Genomic DNA, 21,605 nt, shown 5'->3' with positions numbered 1-21,605 from the left:
ACAATATAGAGCATACTGCGATTTCCACGCAACGCACAAGTGATGCGTGAAAATCACCGCTCATGTGCACAGCCCCATAGAAATGAATGGGTCCTGATTCAGTGCGGGTGCAATGCGTTCAACTCATGCATCGCTTCCGCGCGGAATACTCGCCCGTGTGAAAGGGGCCTTAGGGCTCTTTCACACAAGCGGATGCCGTGCAGGTAATCCGCTGCGTGAAAAAGGGCCAAACCCCGCTCCGGACAGCAGAGACACAGAGCAATAACATGATTGGTAATTCTCAGTGCCTCTCTGTGATCTTTTTACTACACAATCACGGTGACAACTTTATCTCACTGTGATTTTGTAGTAAAAAGATCACAGAGAGGCACAGAGCATTATCAATCATGTTACTGCTCCGTGTCTCTGCTGTCCGGAGCTGGGTTTGGCACTCTTTCACGCAGTGGATTACCCGCACTGCATCCGCTCGTGTGAAAGAGCCCTTAATCCAGCACCCAGTACGGCGCTTGGTTGTTATCCGGTTAAAGAGCTGATCTATCACCAGAAAATTCATTGATAAATCAGTCACAATGCCTTGTGGGGCTATCTCAGCTGAATGTCATGATGCCTTTCACTTAGCAATCTGTGCAGCCTAAGGCTGGTTTCACATGGGCGTTGCGGGAACACGCGCGATTTTTCCACGTGAGTGCAAAACATTGTAATGCGTTTTGCACGCGCGTGAGAAAAGTTGCGCATGTTTGGTACCCAAACCCGAACTTCTTCACAGAAGTTCGGGCATAGGATCGGTGTTCTGTAAATTGTATTATTTTGCCTTATAACATGGTTATAAGGGAAAATAATAGCATTCTGAATACAGAATGCATAGTACAATAGCGCTGGAGGGGTTAAAAAATAAATAAAAAAAATTAACTCACCTTAATCCACTTGCTAGCGCAGCCGGCATCTCCTTCTGTCTTCATCTTAGCTGTGTAGGAACAGGACCTCTGGTGACGTCACTCCGGTCATCACATGATCCATCACCATGGTAAAAGATCATGTGATGGATCATGTGATGACCGGAGTGACGTCACCACAGGTCCTGTTCCTACACACAGCACAGAAGACAGACAGAAGAGATGCCGGCTGCGCGAGCAAGTGGATTAAGGCGAGTTAAATTATTTATAAAAAATTTTTTAACCCCTCCAGCGCTATTTTACTATGCATTCTGTATTCAGAATGCTATCATTTTCCCTCATAACCATGTTATAAGGGAAAATAATAATGATCGGGTCTCCATCCCGATCGTCTCCTAGCAACCGTGCGTGAAAATCGCACCGCATCCGCACTTGCTTGCGGATGCTTGCGATTTTCACGCAACCCCATTCATTTCTATGGGGCCTGCGTTACGTGAAAAACGCACAATATAGAGCATGCTGCGATTTTCACGCAACGCACAAGTGATGCGTGAAAATCACCGCTCATGTGAACAGCCCCATAGAAATGAATGGGTCATGATTCAGTGCAGGTGCAATGCGTTCAACTCACGCATCTCATCCGCGCGGAATACTCACCCGTGTGAAAGGGGCCTAAGGCTCCATTGACAAGTCCGCAAATGGGTCCGCATCCGTTCCGCAATTTTGCAGAACAGGTGCGGACCCATTCATTTCCGCATCCGCATTTGCAGATCCGCACTTATGGATCCGCACTTCTGTTCTGCAAAAAAATAGAACATGTCCTGTTCTTTAGGACTCTTGCACAGGAAGTTTTTTTTTTTTTCTGTTTACGTTCCGTCTTTTGCATTCCGTATACGAACCGTATACGGAACCATTCATTTCAATGGATCCACAAAAAAAATGGAAGCTACTCCGTATGCCTTACATTTCTGTATTTCCGTTCCGTTCAAAGATAGAACATGTCCAATTATTGTCTGCATAACGGACAAATATAGTACTGTTCTATTAGGGGCCAGCTGTTCTGTAAAAAACGGAATGCACATGGACGTCATCCGTATTTTTGCGGACCGCAAAATACTGAAAAACCCATACAGTGAGAAGGCCGCGGCACTACTGCCAGCGCTGCTGCCTTCTCCAACAGCTGATCGGCAGGGGTCCCGGGTGTCGGACCCCTGTCGATCAGATGCTGATGATCTATCCAGAGGATAGATCTTCAGTTTTAAAAAACTGCAGAACCCCTTTAACTGTTCATTTGCATATGAATTTAAAAGTACTTTTCTTTACAGTGATCAAGGGAACTATTTGTCCCTTGTGATAGCCAGGAGCCCTTTGGAGGATCCAAGGCTACCACATATATAAATCCTATGGATAACTGCCTTTCCCCAGTTTAAAAATAACAATAAACAATAAAAAATAAAAATTATAGGTATCACCACGTCCCAAAACACCCATACTATTAAAATATCAAAGTATTTTTCCCATATGGCCAATGGCGTAATGAAAAAATAAAATCAAAATGGCCAACTCTTTTTTAACGATTCACCTCCCTGTAAAAAAATGAATGATCATTGGTGTGATCAAAAAAAGTCATACTCACTCCAAAATGGCATCAATAAAAACTATGAATCAGCCCACAAAAAATTTGCCTTCACAGAGCTCTGTAGACATAAATATATAAAGTTACAGGGGTCAGAATTTGGCAATGCAAAGAGTAGTTTTTATTTTTTTAAGTATTAAAACACACCAAAAAATTGTGAAAATGTGGAGTCACTGTAATCATACTGACCCGCAGAATCAAGAGGACAGGTCATTTTTACCACATAGGGAAAGCCATACAAACAAAACTTATAAAACTATGGCCAAATTTATTTTTTATATTTTTTATTCTCCCATATTTGGTATTCCAGCTTCCCATTACATCATAGGCAACTTTAAATGGTTCCAATATGAATTACAACTAGTCCCTTAAAAAACAAGCCCTCGTATGGGACTTTTCACTCTAAATAGTATTTTCATCGAATACTGCCATTCCTCCTTGGATAGTTTTTTAGGTATATTTGAAGTTTTTTTCTTATCCCCATGCTTGAATCCTACTTCCTGGTTTTTCATGTGTCGGCTATCCCATCAGGCCTTAGGGCAGTGAGAAAAACTAAACATTAAAACAGATTTGCCACAACACAGGGTGCAAATGTAGGCTTATAACCTTAAAAGAAACATTTTTGATAGATGTTGGCATTTGGGAAAAGTGATGTAACAGAGATATCTTTTTATATCTCTATTAGTGGCCAACCCCTTTAAGATATATTTTTTCTGCTAAGGCCAGTCATAGGCTGCATCGGTCATGAGAACAATCAACGACAGCATGATCAATCCTTTTTCTCCAAACATTTGGCATTGAGGGAGACACTGGTTGACCCCCATACACAATTGACCCTCGTCTTCAATGTTCTACATAAGAACTTTAGGCATTATTATCAAAACTTATTAAAATGTTACACTTGGTATCATGCTCCATAACTCTTACATGTCCCACCCAGCAAAAGAATCAAACTCTTAATATCTAGTATTTGATAACATCATGATTAGATCCTCCAGTAGATTTAGACTCACTTTACTTAAACTGCACAATTACATGCAAGAGGTTTTTCTATAGCCCATGGTCCAGGAGAGACCATCTTGGACATGTGGGAGGCTCATTAATACAGAAGTCCATGCACAGCTGGCATACCTGGATTGAGGTATCAAGCATCAGAAATGTACCTGCTGTACACAATGGAAGGAATTTGGTGCTCCTTGTCCCACCTTCAGTTCTGTTATGACCTCTCCTCAGTTTCACATTGTCCAGAGAGAGACATTAAAAATTGAAGGTTCTATTAATGAGAAGCTAATTGTGGCTCTTGGACAAGGAGGGCTTGGGAGGAGGGAAGCCCTCTCTTATTATTTGAAAACAACAACTTAAAAGAAAGATGCAGGAGAAAATGAAGATCTATAAATATTGTAAAAGACGCAGAGGAAACAATGGAGGAGTTAATGATCCTCTGTTTTTGCAACATTAACCTCCTTCTTACTATGACTTGGTAGAGGAGTGGAGAAAATGAAAACACCACCATGAAATCAAGACAAGCTCTTCACTGTAGGATGCTGGGTTGTACGCTCTCAGTGCAAGGTCAACCTCAGAGCATGCTCTGTTATATATTGTCCCTGCAAAAATAAAGAGCAGTAGGTCCATACTATCTCACTTCACTGTGCAAAAATTTGGAATAGGAACATGAAGGGGACAGGAGAAATGTCTTAGTGAACACATTGAATTGGCATTATAAATAAAATGTAGGAATAAAATATAATGCAGAAGCAATGCTTGGTGGTTAAAGGGATTTTCCATGTTTTTTAAGTTTTGCACAGAGCAGAGGACTGCATAAAATAAAGAAATAAACAGCCACTGAAGAAGAGGTGTGTAAACCTCGAAACATGTATGGCAATTCGATTACAGTAACTACGGATGATAACCTGAAAGAAACAGCGCGCTGTAATTCGTAAAGAGGTGACGTATAGAAACCACGTGGGACGCCACGTGAGACGCCACCAGGTACGTGATCACCATCCGAAAATACGGATCACTACTCGAAAGTTCTGCTTGAATCTTAACAGGCTACTGAAGCCTACATCCATATCTAGTGGAAACTAGAACTAGTGGAAAAAGAAACTATCGCTGATTAAGCGTGCGGTCTGTCTTGCTGAATAAAAACCACTGGGAAGCGGTGAACACACGGTAAAGAGACTGCTTATTTCTGTCCATATGTTCGTTCACTCGCTTATACCTAGCTACAAGTGGTTATACATCTTAACAAAGAAAATATAAGAGGTTTCATATGCTACCATTGGGAACAGCACCTGGAAGACTTTTTTTTATAATTCCTTATTATCTTTTTTCCTTTTCATTCCCTGTGGTTTTCTTCAAATAGTCGATGCTCTCAACAATCGATCTTTTTGAGCATCTTAATGGATATTGTTCGACTACTATTCTCAAGAGTCGATTACAACATCGATTTATATTAGAAAATTATAGAATGATTTGATTTGTTTTTAAATGTTATGTTTTAAATGCCAATTTTAATGTTATGGTGATATGTTTATATAAACTTTTTTGATGCAACTCCCTATGACTTGATTGCCCGTTTTCTATATAAAGAAATAAACATAACTCAACATTTAAATGTGCCACTGCTCTGATGCCCACTTAGTTCTGCCATTCATTATTGATGTGACCGCTGCAGCCAGATACTGACCTCAGTGATCACATGTACATGACTGGCATGTAACTGCTGAAGACTGTGACTGCCAGCAGTGGTTATGGGCCATTCATTGTTCACCTGACCCAGCCAGGACCGAAGTGCTGGCAACCCCACCGATCAGCTGACTGAGGGGTTGCAGAGCTCTGGAACAAGCGCATCTCCGTATATTGAAAACAGCAAAGTTAAGTCAGCTCACTAGTCCAAATGTTCTTCAGCACACAAGATTATGATGCAGGGAGGGATCAGTAGCAGCGACAAACATAATTAAAAAATAGATGAAGCACTTAATAAAACTACAATATTTACCGTCACATCTAGAGAGGAGTGAATTTCATATTTTGAAATTCGTTCACGCTTTGTTTGGTGGTAAAACAGAATTGTGTTATGGATTCCGTTACCACAGACCATAATGCAATTCTACAATGGAATGCATAACGGAATGCCTTTAGACGGATCCGTTATGCAGGCCATAGACTTCTATTATAACGGAGGGAATAACGGAATGCCTCTAAAGGCATTCCGTTATGCATTCCGTCGTAGAATTGCGTTATGGTCCGTGGTAACGGAATCCATAAAGCAATTCTGCTTTTACCACCAAACGAAGCGTGAACGAATTTTATAAGCGGAAATTCGCTCATCTCTAGTCACATCTTTAAAAACACACAAGACACATTTGGAGGGAAAAAAATATATACATGTTCTTAGTTATGGCACCGCCACTGATCAGCTGCGGAGCTATTGAGCATGCACAGCTGTGTACATTGATTAGTGGCCGTGAATGATACTGCAGCTCTCGCCCAATCAAGTGACTGGAAGAGTGCATTCACACCCACTACACAATGTACAGAGCTCCATAGCACCGCGGCCCCTTCAATCAGCTGAAGAGTGAGGGTGCCTGGACTTGGACTCCCATCAATCTGATATTGATGATCTATCCTAAGTAGTCCCGGAAAACACCTTTAGCAGGGTCAGTAGAAAGTACTAACCGCTTGGCTACTACTCCTTTAAAGGGATATTCCCATCGAATAATGTTATGTCATGACATTACGATTGGTTGAAGTCCGACCTCTGGGACCCCTGCTAATCTCAAGAATTACGGGACTAGAATTATTCTCTACACAGTAGCACTTCCAGCCGCTCCGCTCCAACTTTGCAGCAAAGCTCTATTCAAGTCAGGGTATACCAGCGCTGCCGCTCCTTCATCCTGAGCATAGTGGATGTTCCACCAGTTGGACGCCCATATTCTGTAAGTTATGGTATATTCTAGCAATATACCATCACATAGAATTGTGAGAAATGTCTCTGAACTGTATGTTATGGAATTAAAAGTACAGGAACTCTCTCACATGTAGTGAACGGAGATGTGAATATCCCTCATCAGCTCACCAGGAACCTACAGGATGTGTTATGGGCATAGGGGCCACATATCAAATCCAGGACTATCTGACACAATAGAAAACGGATCCGTCCCCCATTGACTTTCAATGGAGTTCACGACGGATCCGTCTTGTCTATGTTAAAGATAATACAACTGGATCTGTTCATAACGGATGCAGATGGTTGTATTATCAGTAACAGAAGCGTTTTTGCTGAACCCTGCCGGATCCAGTAAAGACGCTAGTGTGAAAGTAGCCTAAAGCATTACAGACTTTGCTGCTACATTGGGGAAACAGTTAGACCTCCTATTCACCCCAGATTAGTGGATTCAAGGGCTACAACATTTTAGTGAGCAAGGTGATCAACTGCAATGGAGAGATAATCAATTAAGGGTACTTTCACACTTGCGTTGGTGGATTCCGGCAGGCAGTTCCGTCGCCGGAACTGCCTGCCGGATCCGGAAATCCGTATGCAAACAGATAGCATTTATTTCCGGATCCGGATCTGGCTGACAAATGCATTGAAACACCAGATCCGTCTCTCCGGTGTCACCCGTTAAAACGGATCCGGTATTCATTTTTTTCACATTTTTAAAGGTCTGCACACACGCAGAACAAGAAACCGGATCCGGTTTTCCGGAACACTTGGTACCGGATCCGACATTAATACACTTCAATGGAAATTAATGCTGGATCCAGCATTCCGGCAAGTGTTCCGTAATTTTGGCCGGAGAAAATACCGCAGCATGCGACACCCTGCACACTTCATATTATTGAACCCACATGCTGTTGTGCAACTTGCAGACATTGCAACGGATTACAGTTGCTAGTCAGAGATCCCAGTATTAGAGTCTGTAGCAAGAGAAGGAGGGACATTGCTGCAAACTACCTGCTTAGCTCATGCTTGGATATCTGGGTGGAATTTGCACTGTGTACAGATAATTGCTGGATGTACTACAACTCCTATTTGGTGCCAGTACAGATTTTTGCTAAGTTCAGTCTGGCCTAGTTACTGACTCTCCTAACACCACACACTGCCCATTGCACAATTTCAAGCCCTGTCTTGCACCCACATGGACATTTACTATGAAGGGCACCTGCAAACTACAACCAAACACGAGCCCTAGCTACAGGGAGTGCCCCAAGGGAATACTGCACTGAACTGACCCCCAGGAGTGGTGGCCTGAGGGAGTAACATGTCACACATTATGATCAGGACAACTACCACTCCCATCCTCTGCTCTGCCTCTTCAGGGGCCCACTGCACATACATCATTTTGATGCATTGTCCCACAAACCTCATGGTGCTAATATCAGTTACTTTGTTTCTACTGCTGACATCCACCGTCGGCATTAAAAGTCGCAAATGGAAGGACTTGTTAGAAGGCTATATAGCACTCCTTGATAAATGAAATGATAATTCCTACTCACTGGTAAGGGTGCTTTCACATCAGTGCTTTATATTTATGTTATTCTGCTCCGTTATAGGAGCAGAAGAACGAAAAAAAACGGAAGTGGACTTAACTGACAAGAACGAAACCTAACAGATCCAATTGATGATAATGTAAGCTGACCATCCTCTTTTATCCTGGACATGTCTTATTTTTGAGACCTAAAAAGAGGCTGAGGAGCGGTAAGTTAGCGCTGCTAGGGCTGTTATTACTCACCGCTCCCTTCAGCTCCAGGTGAGGAGGTGCGCTGTGTCTTGACAGCGTTCAGCATGAGGATGTAAAGGGATGTTATAGGGGGCCAAGACTTTGGGGTCTGCTCTAAAGTCTGCTTGATGGAGGAGAGGGTGATTGTGTTATAGGGGCCATTATTTTGGAGTCTGATGAGGTCTAATTGATGGAGGGAAGTGTTATAGGGGTCATTACTTTGGGGTCTGATCTTAGGTGTGATTGATAGGGAGGTGTTATAGGGGGCCATGACTTTGAGGTCTGATCTGACGTCTGATGGATGCAGGAAGTAGTGTTATAGGGGCCATGTCTTTGGGGTTTGATCTGAGGTATGATTGACAGAGGGGGGTGTTATATAGGGGCCATGACTTTGGGGTCTGATTTAAGGGATGGAGGTATGGGAATTATAGGAACTATGAATATGGGGTGTGATCTGAGGTCTGATTTAAGGAATGGAGGGGTAACCTAACCATACCTACCCCTACTGGTAGAAGTATTGTCCCAACAACCCCTCCCCCATTGGTAGAGGTATTAATCCCTGACTACCTCTCCCCTACTATTAGCTGTATTGTCCCCTGACTACCCTTCGCCTATGGTAGCTGTATAGTGCCCTGACTACCCCTCTCCCTACTGGTAAAGGTATTGTTCCCTGGCCATCCCTCCCCCACTGGCAGTAGCATTGTTCCTGGGTACTGACCACCCTTCCCCAATTGGCAATAAATCTCACCCCCGACCACTTCTTCTGTGCTGGCAGCAACACATTCTTCAATTACATTTCTTGCCTGTCTTACAGATTGGCAGGGTAGGACACAAGTAGCAAAGCCGGACTTAGAGGGAGATGCTTATTTGCAGTTCCCCTCCATACTTTCAAAGGGTCACAGACCTGTGATGACATCATCACAGGTCCTGCACCGTCCTAACTTTGAACCACACTGATTATCAGTGCAGTTCCTGTACTGTCTTAGGAAGTTCCTGTGATCACAGGTCCCTTCAGCTTTCCCAGTCTCAGAACTGCACTGATACTGCAGGGTTTGCACCATTAGTGCAGTTCCTGTCTTATCATGTCAGGCAACAGCCTGGCTAGAAGGGCTAGTTAAGAAGAGCCATAATCCTGGAAAACCCCTCTAAAACTCTGTTTACAATAGCATCATGATGTCAGTAGGGTTAAAGGGGTTCTCCACTTTATTCATATTGATGACATAGCCTCAGGATTGGTCATCAATATGAGATCGGAGGGGGACCGACTCTATGGGACGCTTAAATAGGAAGGAGCCGTCCGATAGATGAATGGGATGGGTTAGGTGTAATTACACTGCTCACCAATGCAATGTTGACAGTGAGCAGGCAAACAATGAGGAGAAGTTAGCCCTCTTCAAACATCTGATCGGCGGGGGTTCAAGGAGTCGGCCCACCTCCAATCTGATATTGATTACCTATCCTGAGGATAGATCATCAATATGAATAAAGCAGACAACCTCTTTAATGGAGCCATAACACCTTCAACAGATCTGTTCTGAAATGGTACTTAAAGGGAACCTGTCATCAACTTTATGCTGACCTCACTGAGGGCAGCATAAAATAGTGACAGAAATGCTGACTTCAGCGGTGTGTCATGGGCTAAAAGTAAGTGGTTGCCGAGAACCAGCATCATAATCATTGCAGCCCAGGCCTTGAAAAGAGTCAAATCTACCTGAGAAGGGTCATGGTTATTTATAATCTCCTGCACTCTCAGCCACCTGCTGATGATTGGCAGTTCTGTCCTAAAGGGAGAAAACTAGGTAGAAGACAGTCAGTCATCAGCAGGTAGGCAGGGAGAGGGAATTTATGAATAACCATGACTCTTCTCAGGTGGCCATGACTCTTTTCCAGGCCTAGTCTGCAATGAATGTGATGTTGGTTCTCGGCAACCACTTACTTTTAACTTATAAATGACAGACCGCTGAAATGAACTCACCTGTCACTAATTTATGCTGCCGTTAGTTTGGGCAGCATAAAGTTGATGACAGGTTCCCTTTAACCCTTAGACTCCCAGCAACGTACATGTACAGTGTTGGAAGGGTCTTTATATATGGCGCCCGCTCGCAAGTGCAGCGGGCACCATAGATGACAAGTCTCTGCTGTTTCAAACAGCTGAGGCCTGTGGCTAAAATCAGCGACTAGCAATAATGCAGATTGCAGGCATTTAATCCTCTAGATGCCAAGGTCAAGTGTGACCACAGCATCTAAATTCCGAAAAAATTACAATCTGTGAAGCCTGTCCTTCGTTTTATTGTGCTGAGTCTCTCAGAAGTATAGTATAAGCTAAAATAAGTTTTAGTGAATATTGTAGCCTCCTAGAGGGGCTAAAAAAAAAAGTTAAAAAGTTAAAAAGTGCTTTTAAAAAAATATAAAATCACCCTCCTCCTTCCCTAGAATAAAAAATAAATACATGAACAATAAAAAAAAACATCATGGGCATCGCTGCGTACAAAAATTCCTGTACTATTAAAATATTTAAAAAATTAGCATATGCGGCTAATAGCGTAACGGAATTCATCATTTTTTCATCGCTTCACTTACTCCAAAAACATTTAATAAAATGTGATCAAAAAGTCACACACATTCCAAAATGATATCAATAAAAACAACAGATCGCCCCACATAAAATTAGCCCCCGCACAGCTCGTTAAATATAACTACAAAAAAGTAATGGGTTTAGAATACAGCAATGTAAAAAAAATATTTTTTTCAAAGTTTACATTTTTTTTTGTATTAAAGCACAACCTATACATATGTGGTATAGTTGTAATTGTACTGAACCAGAGAATAAAGAGCACAGGTCAGTTTTGTCATATAGGCAACGCCGTAGGGATAAAACCCATAACACTGTGGCGGAATTGGGGTTTATTTTCCAATTCCACCCTATTTTTTCCTGCTTCCCACTACATTGTATGCAATATTAAATGGTGACATTAGAAAGTACAACTTGTCCTAAAAAAAAAAACAAGCCCTCATATGGCTATGCAAAGGGAAAAATAAAAAAGTTATGGCTCTGTGAAGACAGGGAAGTAAAATGAAAACGAAAAAACCTCAGCTGCGTGGTCTGCCTCTATTAGAGGTACGCCACTGACTTTCTGGATCTATTTTTTGAAGGCACTCCATGTATCCTACTTTCTGTCCTGGCTCTTTAACATCTTTGTAAAGACTTTTAACACATTAAACAGGCTTGCTTAAAGGGCATCTGTCAGCAGATGTGTACCTATGAAACTGTCTGACCTGCTGCATGTGCACTTGGCAGCTGAAGGCATCTGGTTTGGACCCATTTTCATATGTACCCGCATTGCTGAGAAAAAGAAGTTTTAATATATGCAAATCAGCCTCTAGAAGCAACAGGGGCATTGCCCTTATTCCTAGAGGCTCTGCTCTCTCTGCAACTGCCGTGCCCTCTGTACTTTGATTGACAAGGCCATGCTGTGTAAACGTGATCATACCTGGCCCTGACTTCTCCTAAAGTCAACCAAAGTGCAGAATAGTACCTGTAAAATTCCTATGCACTGCTCCCTCTAGTGGTGGCACACTTTTTCATGTGTTATATGAAGGGAAACACGAGATGTGGAGCTGTACAGGGGACATTTATCACTGTATATATGAACGTTGTCTGGTACAAATATATTGAGAAAGCTAACCATATTTATAAAACACCCGTTTCACTTTTTCCCATACAGAAGAAGGGTAAAGCGGGGAAAAGCGTAATTTTTATTTATTGAAAAGATTTCTCCACAAATTTGTAAATACCGTATTTAAAAAATTGTAAACGTGTCAATAATCTCACTGGTGGGGGCATATTGGGCTTTTGCTATTGGGCCTTAAGATATCTGTGTACAACACTGCCACTGAACCACCATGGATACAGAAACTAAACTCTTCACTGCCCAAGACCACCTGGGATATAGACAGTAAGTTTCAGTGCACTAATGCTATGTGGAAACGGCTGCTTTATTGCTAACTATTATGGGGTTAATGTTTGATACCGTCATGTATTGCATGTCTTCAGGGAAGCAGTGCTTAAGTTCCTAACTGACCTGCTGACTATCTACAAAAGATAAGAAGTAACATTACCAGGGAGACAGCTAAAAGTTACATGGAAGGTTACGCCCATGAAGGGAGTGGGGCCCAGTCTGAATATTTACACCTGTGCCCATGAGCGTTTAGCTACGATCCAGCCTTAATTCATACCTAAGAAAGAAACTACTATTGTTTGAGATTCTCGACAGCAGATCACAAGTCTGTAACTTGTAATTATGCACTGGCTGCTCATCTTTTTATTTGTCTTTAGTATATTATTGGAGTTCTTTTTTTTCTAATACTTCCGTCCTCTTAAAGATTCAGATTAATGATCCCTCATTCCTAATTGTCAAATTTCTTTTACTTCATCCTGTGTCTAATCACCAGTGACAGAAACCATTACGCAAATGAGAGCAGACGTCTTGCCACAACTGTTCTCTTTTTGGTAAAAACCTTGTAATTTAAAGCTTTGATTTGTAAAAAGAAAGCTGTGTTTCCCCAAGGCGTGTAGGCATCTGTTCCATATACACAACGACACCATGCACTTCCTTTCCTCTTCCTCTCACCCCCGTCACTGCCATTGCCAATTATTCCTCTGTTTGCAACAAATATTTGACTTTGCAAAGCAGTAATTAGAACTAAGTTGGCATGTGTTTATCATGGTAGGATCAGATGTTTTCTTAGTTGTCATCTTCCTTCACCCACATTAAGGTGAAGGGTTCGTTAATCACAAAATTTGATTTCCACTCTATATAAAAGAGTCAGTATCCACTTCTTCCAAAATGATGATTTACTGTATAACGCTTATTGTAGCCACTCATACTACCACCACCAATGGTAACACTGATGGATCAGGTCCTGTAATGGTGGTACACGTACATGATAAATAGGGCATTGATTTGGACTGGACAGATGAAGCAAACAGGCAATTGTCATACATATATTGCAAGTTTTACCCAACAAGGTGACCAATTGGCCAAGTCTAGTTTGCTTTGACAACATAAAGTAGTGACTACTATATATGTACACTCAGAGTTGAAAAAGGTCTGGGTCGAGCACAAAGAATTACAGCCAGTTAAAAAAAAAAATATATGATATATACAGTTGCAAGAAAAAGTATGTGAACCCTTTGGAATGATATGGATTTCCGCACAAATTGGTCATAAAATGTGATCTGATCTTCATCTAAGTCACAACAATAGACAATCACAGTCTGCTTAAACTAATAACACACAAATAATTAAATGTTACCATGTTTTTATTGAACACACTATGTAAACAAACATTCACAGTGCAGGTGGAAAAAGTATGTGAACCCCTAGACTAATGACATCCCCAAGAGCTAATTGGAGTGAGGTGTCAGCCAACTGGAGTCCAATCAATGAGATGAGATTGGAGGTGTTGGTTACAGCTGCCCCACCCTATAAAAAACACACACCAGTTCTGGGTTTGCTTTTCACAAGAAGCATTGCCTGATGTGAATGATGCCTTGCACAAAAGAGCTCTCAGAAGACCTACGATTAAGAATTGTTGACTTGCATAAAGCTGGAAAGGGTTATAAAAGTATCTCCAAAAGCTTTGCTGTTCATCAGTCCACAGTAAGACAAATTGTCTATAAATGGAGAAAGTTCAGCACTGCTGCTTCTCTCACTAGGAGTGGCCGTCCTGTAAAGATAACTGCAAGAGCACAGCGCAGACTGCTTAGTGAGGTGAAGAAGAATCCTAGAGTGTCAGCTAAAGACTTACAAAAGTTTCTGGCATATGCTAACATCCCTGTTAGCGAATCTACGATATACGTAAAACACTAAACAAAAATGGATTTCATGGGAGGATACCACAGAGGAAGCCACTGCTGTCCAAAACAAACATTGCTGCACGTTTACAGTTTGCACAAGAGCACCTGGATGTTCCACAGCAGTACTGGCAAAATACTCTGTGGACAGATGAAACCAAAGTTGAGTTGTTTGGAAGAAACACACAACACTATGTGTGGAGAAAAAGAGGCACAGCACACCAACATCAAAACCTCATCCCAACTGTGAAGTATGGTTTGGGGCTGCTTTCAGCAGCTGCTTGCGTCAGGGCCTGGACGGATTGCTATCAAAGGAAAAATGATTTCCCAAGTTTTTCAAGACATTTTGCAGGAGAACTTAAGGCCCACTCAGAGTCCTGACCTCAACCCAATTGAGATGCTGTGGCATGACCTCAAGAAAGTGATTCACACCAGACATCCCAAGAATATTGCTGAACTGAAACAGTTCTGTAAAGAGGAATGGTCAAGAATTACTCCTGACCGTTGTGCACATCTGGTCTGCAACTACAGGAAACGTTTGGTTAAAGTTATTGCTGTCAAAGGAGGTTCAACCAGTTATTAAATCCAAGGGTTCACATACTTTTTCCACCTGCACTGTGAATGTTTACATGGTGTGTTCAATAAAAACATGGTAACATTTAATTCTGTGTGTGTTATTAGTTTAAGCAGACTGTGATTGTCTATTGTTGTGACTTAGATGAAGATCAGATCACATTTTATGACCAATTTGTGCAGAAATCCATATCATTCCAAAGGGTTCACATACTTTTTCTTGTAACTGTATATACACTCACCTAAATAATTATTAGGAACACCTGTTCTATTTCTCATTAATGCGATTATCTAGTCAACCAATCACATGGCAGTTGCTTCAATGCATGTAGGGTTGTGGTCCTGGTCAAGACAATCTCCTGAACTCCAAACTGAATGTCAGAATGGGAAAGAAAGGTGATTTAAGCAATTTTGAGCGTGGCATGGTTGTTGGTGTCAGACGGGCCGGTCTGAGTATTTCACAATCTGCTTAGTTACTGGGATTTTCACGCACAACCATTTCTAGGGTTTACAAAGAATGGTGTGAAAAGGGAAAAACATCCAGTATGCGGCAGTCCTGTAGGCGAAAATGCCTTGATGCTAGAGGTCAGAGGAGAATGGGCCGACTGATTCAAGCTGATAGAAGAGCAACGTTGACTGAAATAACCACTCGTTACAACCGAGGTATGCAGCAAAGCATTTGTGAAGCCACAACACGCACAACCTTGAGGCGGATGGGGTACAACAGCAGAAGACCCCACCGGGTACCACTCATCTCCACTACAAATAGGAAAAAGAGGCTACAATTTGCACGAGCTCACCAAAATTGGACTGTTGAAGACTGGAAAAATGTTGCCTGGTCTGATGAGTCTCGATTTCTGTTGAGACATTCAAATGGTAGAGTCCGAATTTGGCGTAAACAGAATGAGAACATGTATCCATCATGCCTTGTTACCACTGTGCAGGCTGCTGGTGGTGGTGTAATGGTGTGGGGGATGTTTTCTGGGCACACTTTAGGCCCCTTAGTGCAAATTGGCCATCGTTTAAATGCCACGGGCTACCTGAGCATTGTTTCTGACCATGTCCATCCCTTCATGACCACCATGTACCCATCCTCTGATGGCTACTTCCAGCAGGATAATGCACCATGTCACAAAGCTTGAATCATTTCAAATTGGTTTCTTGAACATGACCATGAGTTCACTGTACTAAAATGGCCCCCACAGTCACCAGATCTCAACCCAATAGAGCATCTTTGGGATGTGGTGGAACGGGAGCTTCGTGCCCTGGATATGCATCCCTCAAATCTCCATCAACTGCAAGATGCTATCCTATCAATATGGGCCAACATTTCTAAAGAATGCTATCAGCACCTTGTTGAATCAATGCCACATAGAATTAAGGCAGTTCTGAAGGCAAAAGGGGGTCCAACACCGTATTAGTATGGTGTTCCTAATAATTCTTTAGGTGAGTGTATGTATATATATATATATATATATATATATATCACATTCCATAGGTGATTAAAAGTAGGGTCTGCTTACGCTTGTGCGTTGCGCTCAAAATACATAAGCAGTACCTGCATTTGGATTGAAATAAAATTGAAGTGTCTTTTATCCTGGGTGCTGGACACAGGCTTTTTTGTTGCTATGCTTTAAACACTAAATGGTTATGGTTTTCCCCTGGCTTAGGACTCTAAAGGAACAACAGTGGGGGTGAGCTGGAGTTTTATTATTATTACTCCTATAGAGTACATGGGGATAGATTTGGCAGCACAAATGTAAAAAGCATTTAAAATACATATAAATCCTTAAGTCCAACATTCTGTGCCGATTCCTTCCTTACTATATATCTTTATAGCGGTCGGAGTTCTATTTCTCTTATACAAAGTTTCAAATCCATAGTGACTGGGTGCCTTCAGTCGTGCACTGCACTTAGAACATTGGTGCAGAATGTTATCCATTGAACAGAATAATAACACAGTATGCAGTGAGCTTCCATGCTCCCCCTAGTGGCAGCTGCAGGCAGCAAGTAGTTTCGCAGTTGTAGCAGAAGGTATAGAGACAGCCAAACCAGCAAGTCTGTAAACTTCTACAGAGACCGGCACGTTCATGGCTACTTCTTTACTTCTCCAGGGAGGGTGCTGGTGAATCCTCTCTAGGTCCCTGGTGAAGATTCCACGGCACATCCTCGCTCTATATTCCTTCCCTGTTCTGCACTTATTACTTAAATTTGTCTTTCAGCAGTCTAAAATTTTGGCTGATAACCGTTGTATTAGCCCTACCATGGCAACAATATTGGTTTTCCCACATACAGAAAGGGCTGATAACACACGCATGGGCCCAGACGCTGAATATTGTAAACTGTGCCCCTTGTGGTAGTACTGCCTGAGTGGTGTTTCTTTTAGGTACCTCCATTCTGTAAAGAGATACAGTTACAATTAGATCCCTCTGCATCTCGTCCTGCCTCTTTGACTTTTGTGTTGCTGTCTTTCAGGGTTCCTCTGCTGAACTAGAGAGATCAGCAGTGACAACCACTGGTGAGGAAGCCTCAGGCTGGAGGAGAACACCTGTGTTATCAATGTTATGGCATGGTGAGATGCTGCAAATCATGACTGCGGCATTAAGCATGGAGCGGTGGAGAGAAACCTACCCCTGATGTGCAGGGGAGCGGGCGCATGGACTGGCAGTCCCATATATAAGAGGAGAAGCCGCTTTGAGAGATATAAAATAGGATGAAGAAGGTGGGCTGAGAGCTACTTGTAGTATTCAATTGTATCTGAGTCCAGATGTTGCAAACACATCTAAAAGCACCAGTGTTCAGCAGAGAGTCTAAAAAATTATTTCACCTTAAAATACTGTAAAATAAAGGCCAATATCAACAGAATCTGAGGATAAAACACAACTTTTATAGGTCATAACAGACAAGTTTCCCAGCCCCTAAAAACCCACACATTTTTAGAAACCTCTGGATCTGTGGACACGTGATTTATTTTGTATAAATTGGATTTGCATAGCAATGCACATCTGTGCTCAAACACAGAAGCAATAGGACAACAGAAGCAGTGAGGCAGAGAAACTGCTGAGTTCTAGTTTTTTCACTCCGGAAAACGAGCAGACATTGATGGCGACTCAAGTACATCTCATCGGCTAAAAAAAGGAGATGTCTTGTCGAAAAAAAGCCCCAGAGTCCAGGAGTTATTTCAATTAGATCCAGGGCTGGTGCGGTATAATATTCATAGAATATATAGACTTGCTTATCCCAGTGCTTATCATTTAGGTTGCTCACCTACACGTATGCTCGGTTCACACAACTAATACATTTGTAAAATTTATATCCTTCAAATATTTTCAGTTACACAGACTTTTAAAGGAAGAAAGTGCCTGATCTCCAAGCTGAATTTTTTTTTTAAATTCTTTCATTTATGGAGTACATTAGTTAGTACCTTAAAGGGCATCAGTCAGTAGTTTTAACCATGCTAAACTGCTGACAGCCTTAGGTTCCATTTTTTGGTGGACCAATTTATTTCAACGGGGCCACACTGTGTACTGTCTGCATCCATACGTGCGTTCTACGGCCTTGCAAAAAAAAAAGGTCTTATTCTTGTCTGTTTTGTGGACAAGAATAGGCTTTTCTAACATAGGGCTGGACATGCTGATCTTCAAAAGCACACATGACCGCTATCCATGTTTTGCAGATCCACAATGTACGGACCACAAGACGCATACCGTCACGTGAATGCCCCCTTAGGCAGAGGCTGGGAAGAGCAGGACAAACATTCCATTTGTTGAATTTTTTTTTATCATCAGGAGTAGTGTGAATATGAAATTTTATTTTGCTAGGCACTGCCCCTGCAGGTGCATTGGAGGCAAGGTTTCACAAAAATTTTCATTGCTCTCTATATTTAGCTGCTTTTGCTCTGAGTGGCAGCGGCAGTGGTCTCCTGGCTGTATGCAGTTCAGGGCAGAGAGCTCCTCACAGTGAAGCCCCACCTACTAGGAACTTAGGGAGCAGAATATGGAAAAATAAACCTTCAAACTCACCCTACTTCTGATCATAAAAACTCCACAAAAGTTAGCTTTGTCTTGTTGTCTCCAGCCTCTACCTAGTGGTGCTATCAGTAGTTGAGTATGGTTAGAACTGCTGACAGATTCCCTTTAACATCTGCAGAACCTACAAAATGTGTTGTCCCAGCTGAACGAATTAATAATAAAGTTATGTACGGATTCTCCATAGGAAGTGTGTGGATGAGATTACTTTTATAGTCTCACTCACTTTGCAGTTACTGATCAACGCTGGGAACATAGCCGTAAAAGAAAGATTTTTCCACTTTGCACTAATGGGAGCCATTTCTGTACTTGACAACAAATATGCAAAAGAGGCCAAAAATCCAACAATATTATTGCTCTCTAACTTCGCCTCATGCACACGGCCGTGTCCATATTTAAGTCTGCAAAAACGGATCCACAAAATACAAATACCTTCCCTGTGTATTCCAGATTTTTCTCACTCCCATCAATAGAAAGGACTATTATCATCCAAAATAAGGACAAGAATAGGACATGCTATTGTAGAACGGCTGCTCGGATCTGCAGAAAATACAGATATGTGCAAGCCCCCGAAGAAATGAACGGGTCAGGGTGCTGACCGCAAAGATGAAAAATACAGTCGTGTGCTTGAAGCCTGATGCCATTTTCCAGATTTGAAATTTTTAAACATACAAGTGATTTTCAAGCGACTCATTATACTACATGAAGGCGAAAAGTCATGCATCTCTCTGAAAAATCCCATCCGACAACCACTGGTCAAAATGTGCCATACATTTTGAGGGAACAGGAGCTAGATACAGAAAATACCGTATAAAGTGCAAGAGGTCTGCAAAAATCAGTTATTAATAATACAGAATATTGTGTAGTCTTAACTTTATGACAGGCTTCACCTTAAGATGCAGGAACGCAGTGTACAAGAAGCTTTGAGAGCTTGCCGATTCTGCCCTCTAGTGGTAAACTTAGGTACTCTACATGTACTGAATATGAAGCTACAGTAATTTTATTTTGAGTTTTAGAATAGAAAAACTATTTTGTAAAGGTCCCAATTATCAGCCAAGATACATTACAGGCAAGGTTTAGTCAAAATAATTATTAAACTGGAGGAAGTGATGAGTAAAATAATGAAATGTTGCTGACCGATCTAAAGCACAATAGTTGCAATATTAAAGAGCGGAAGATTTTATTATTGGGGTGGAGAAGAACGAGTCAGAATTCACATTTCGTTATTTGGTCAGTGATTGTGGGTCAAAAACATAAGAAAAGTGGAAATTTTCCATTATACCTGATCTCTGAGTAGGCTGCACTACTGGTTTTGGCTCACAATAACTGATGGAAATCACTGACTAAACAACTGAAATGTAAACTCGGCCGAATATAGCAGCGCACGTTTTATCATTTCATCCTCAGCTCATCACGTCTCCGCTTTTTGTTATATGTTAAAAGATATTCCAATATCAGCAAATAAATGTTCCTTGTACAATAAACGGTTAAACAATTTTATATGCTTTACAGCAATTCCTGATATAACCTTTAAAGGGGTTGTCCAAGTTATATTTATTGATGACCTATCCTCAGGATAGGCCATCAATATCAGATCGGCTGGGGTCCAACACCCGGCACCCCCGCCGATCAGCTATTTGAAGAGAAGGTGTGCGCCGTGCCAGAGCTGCCTCCTCTTCACGGTTTACCTTCTAGCCGTTGCATCTGCAGAGGTAAGCAGTTGTAATTACACCCAAGCCGTCCTATTCATTTCAATGGTACGGATCGCTCCTATACAGCGATCAGCGGGGGTGCTGGGTGTCGGACCCCAGCCGATCTGATATTGATGACCTATCCTGGGGATAGGTCATCAATAAATATAATTTTGACAACCCCTTTAAGATCTCTGCTTTCAGTCATTCAAGTGAGTGAGAGCTGAAGTAATGGCTCCTCCATGGGGCCTCAGGCATGGCCCCTACATTTTGAATGGAACTGTGCTTCAGGTGGAGGCATTCATATGTCCAGCCCACAAAAAATAGAACATGTCCTATTCTTGTCCATTTTGCAGACAAGAATAGACATTTTGAGAATGGGGCCCAAGGAAATTGCGGCATGAACAAGGCCAGTATTTATATTTTATGGATCCGCAGTTTGGGAACCACAAAATACATACAGTCAGGTGCATAAGGCCTTTGGCCGAATGCACGCGGCCGAGAGCGGTCCGTGGTATGCCTGTCTGGATTCCTGTTGAGAGCAGGAAAACCACGGCAGTGTGCATTCGGCCTTATACTCATTTTTGGACTGACTACCTACCGATTTCCACCTCTAGACCAACCACATATTAATGGAAGATCTATATGGTGGTGATTAAAGGGGTAATCTGAGATTCTAATGATCTATCCTCAGAATAGGTCATTGGTATCTGATCGTTGGACACCTGGGACCCCAGGCGATCAGCTGTTTGTATCGCATTCAGCCCCAATGAAGTGAATGGTGCTGTGCTTGGTAAGCTGCAGAAGGCTGCAGAAGGCCGCAGTGCCTTCTCAAACAGTCGATCGGTAGGGGTCCCAGAGGATAGGTCATAAGTATCAAAATCTCAGAACATTTGTCAGGTGGTCTTAAATCACTTAATCACCACTACTTGTTACTTTTCCTCTCTACAGGAGTCTTGATATGTAAAATTAGCTGCATGATTGATTAAATGCATGTGCTGTATGTAAATTAACCTTCAGGAGTCAAGGTGGTGGAACAGCTTGAGACCATTCTGTGACCAATCCTCAAAGCCCCCAATCTAGCTTGCTTGAAGGACCTCAGGACAAGGTATATAACCTCAGGCCCATCTGGAATTGCGCATATCCCTCTAGGTCTTCTGGCTCTGGAGCATGCCCAGTGATGATGGGTGAGGTTGCCCCG

Source organism: Bufo gargarizans, chromosome 6, assembly GCF_014858855.1.
Source record: "Bufo gargarizans isolate SCDJY-AF-19 chromosome 6, ASM1485885v1, whole genome shotgun sequence".
Classification (NCBI taxonomy): Eukaryota; Metazoa; Chordata; class Amphibia; order Anura; family Bufonidae; genus Bufo; species Bufo gargarizans.
Note: the sequence above shows the minus strand (reverse complement) of the source record.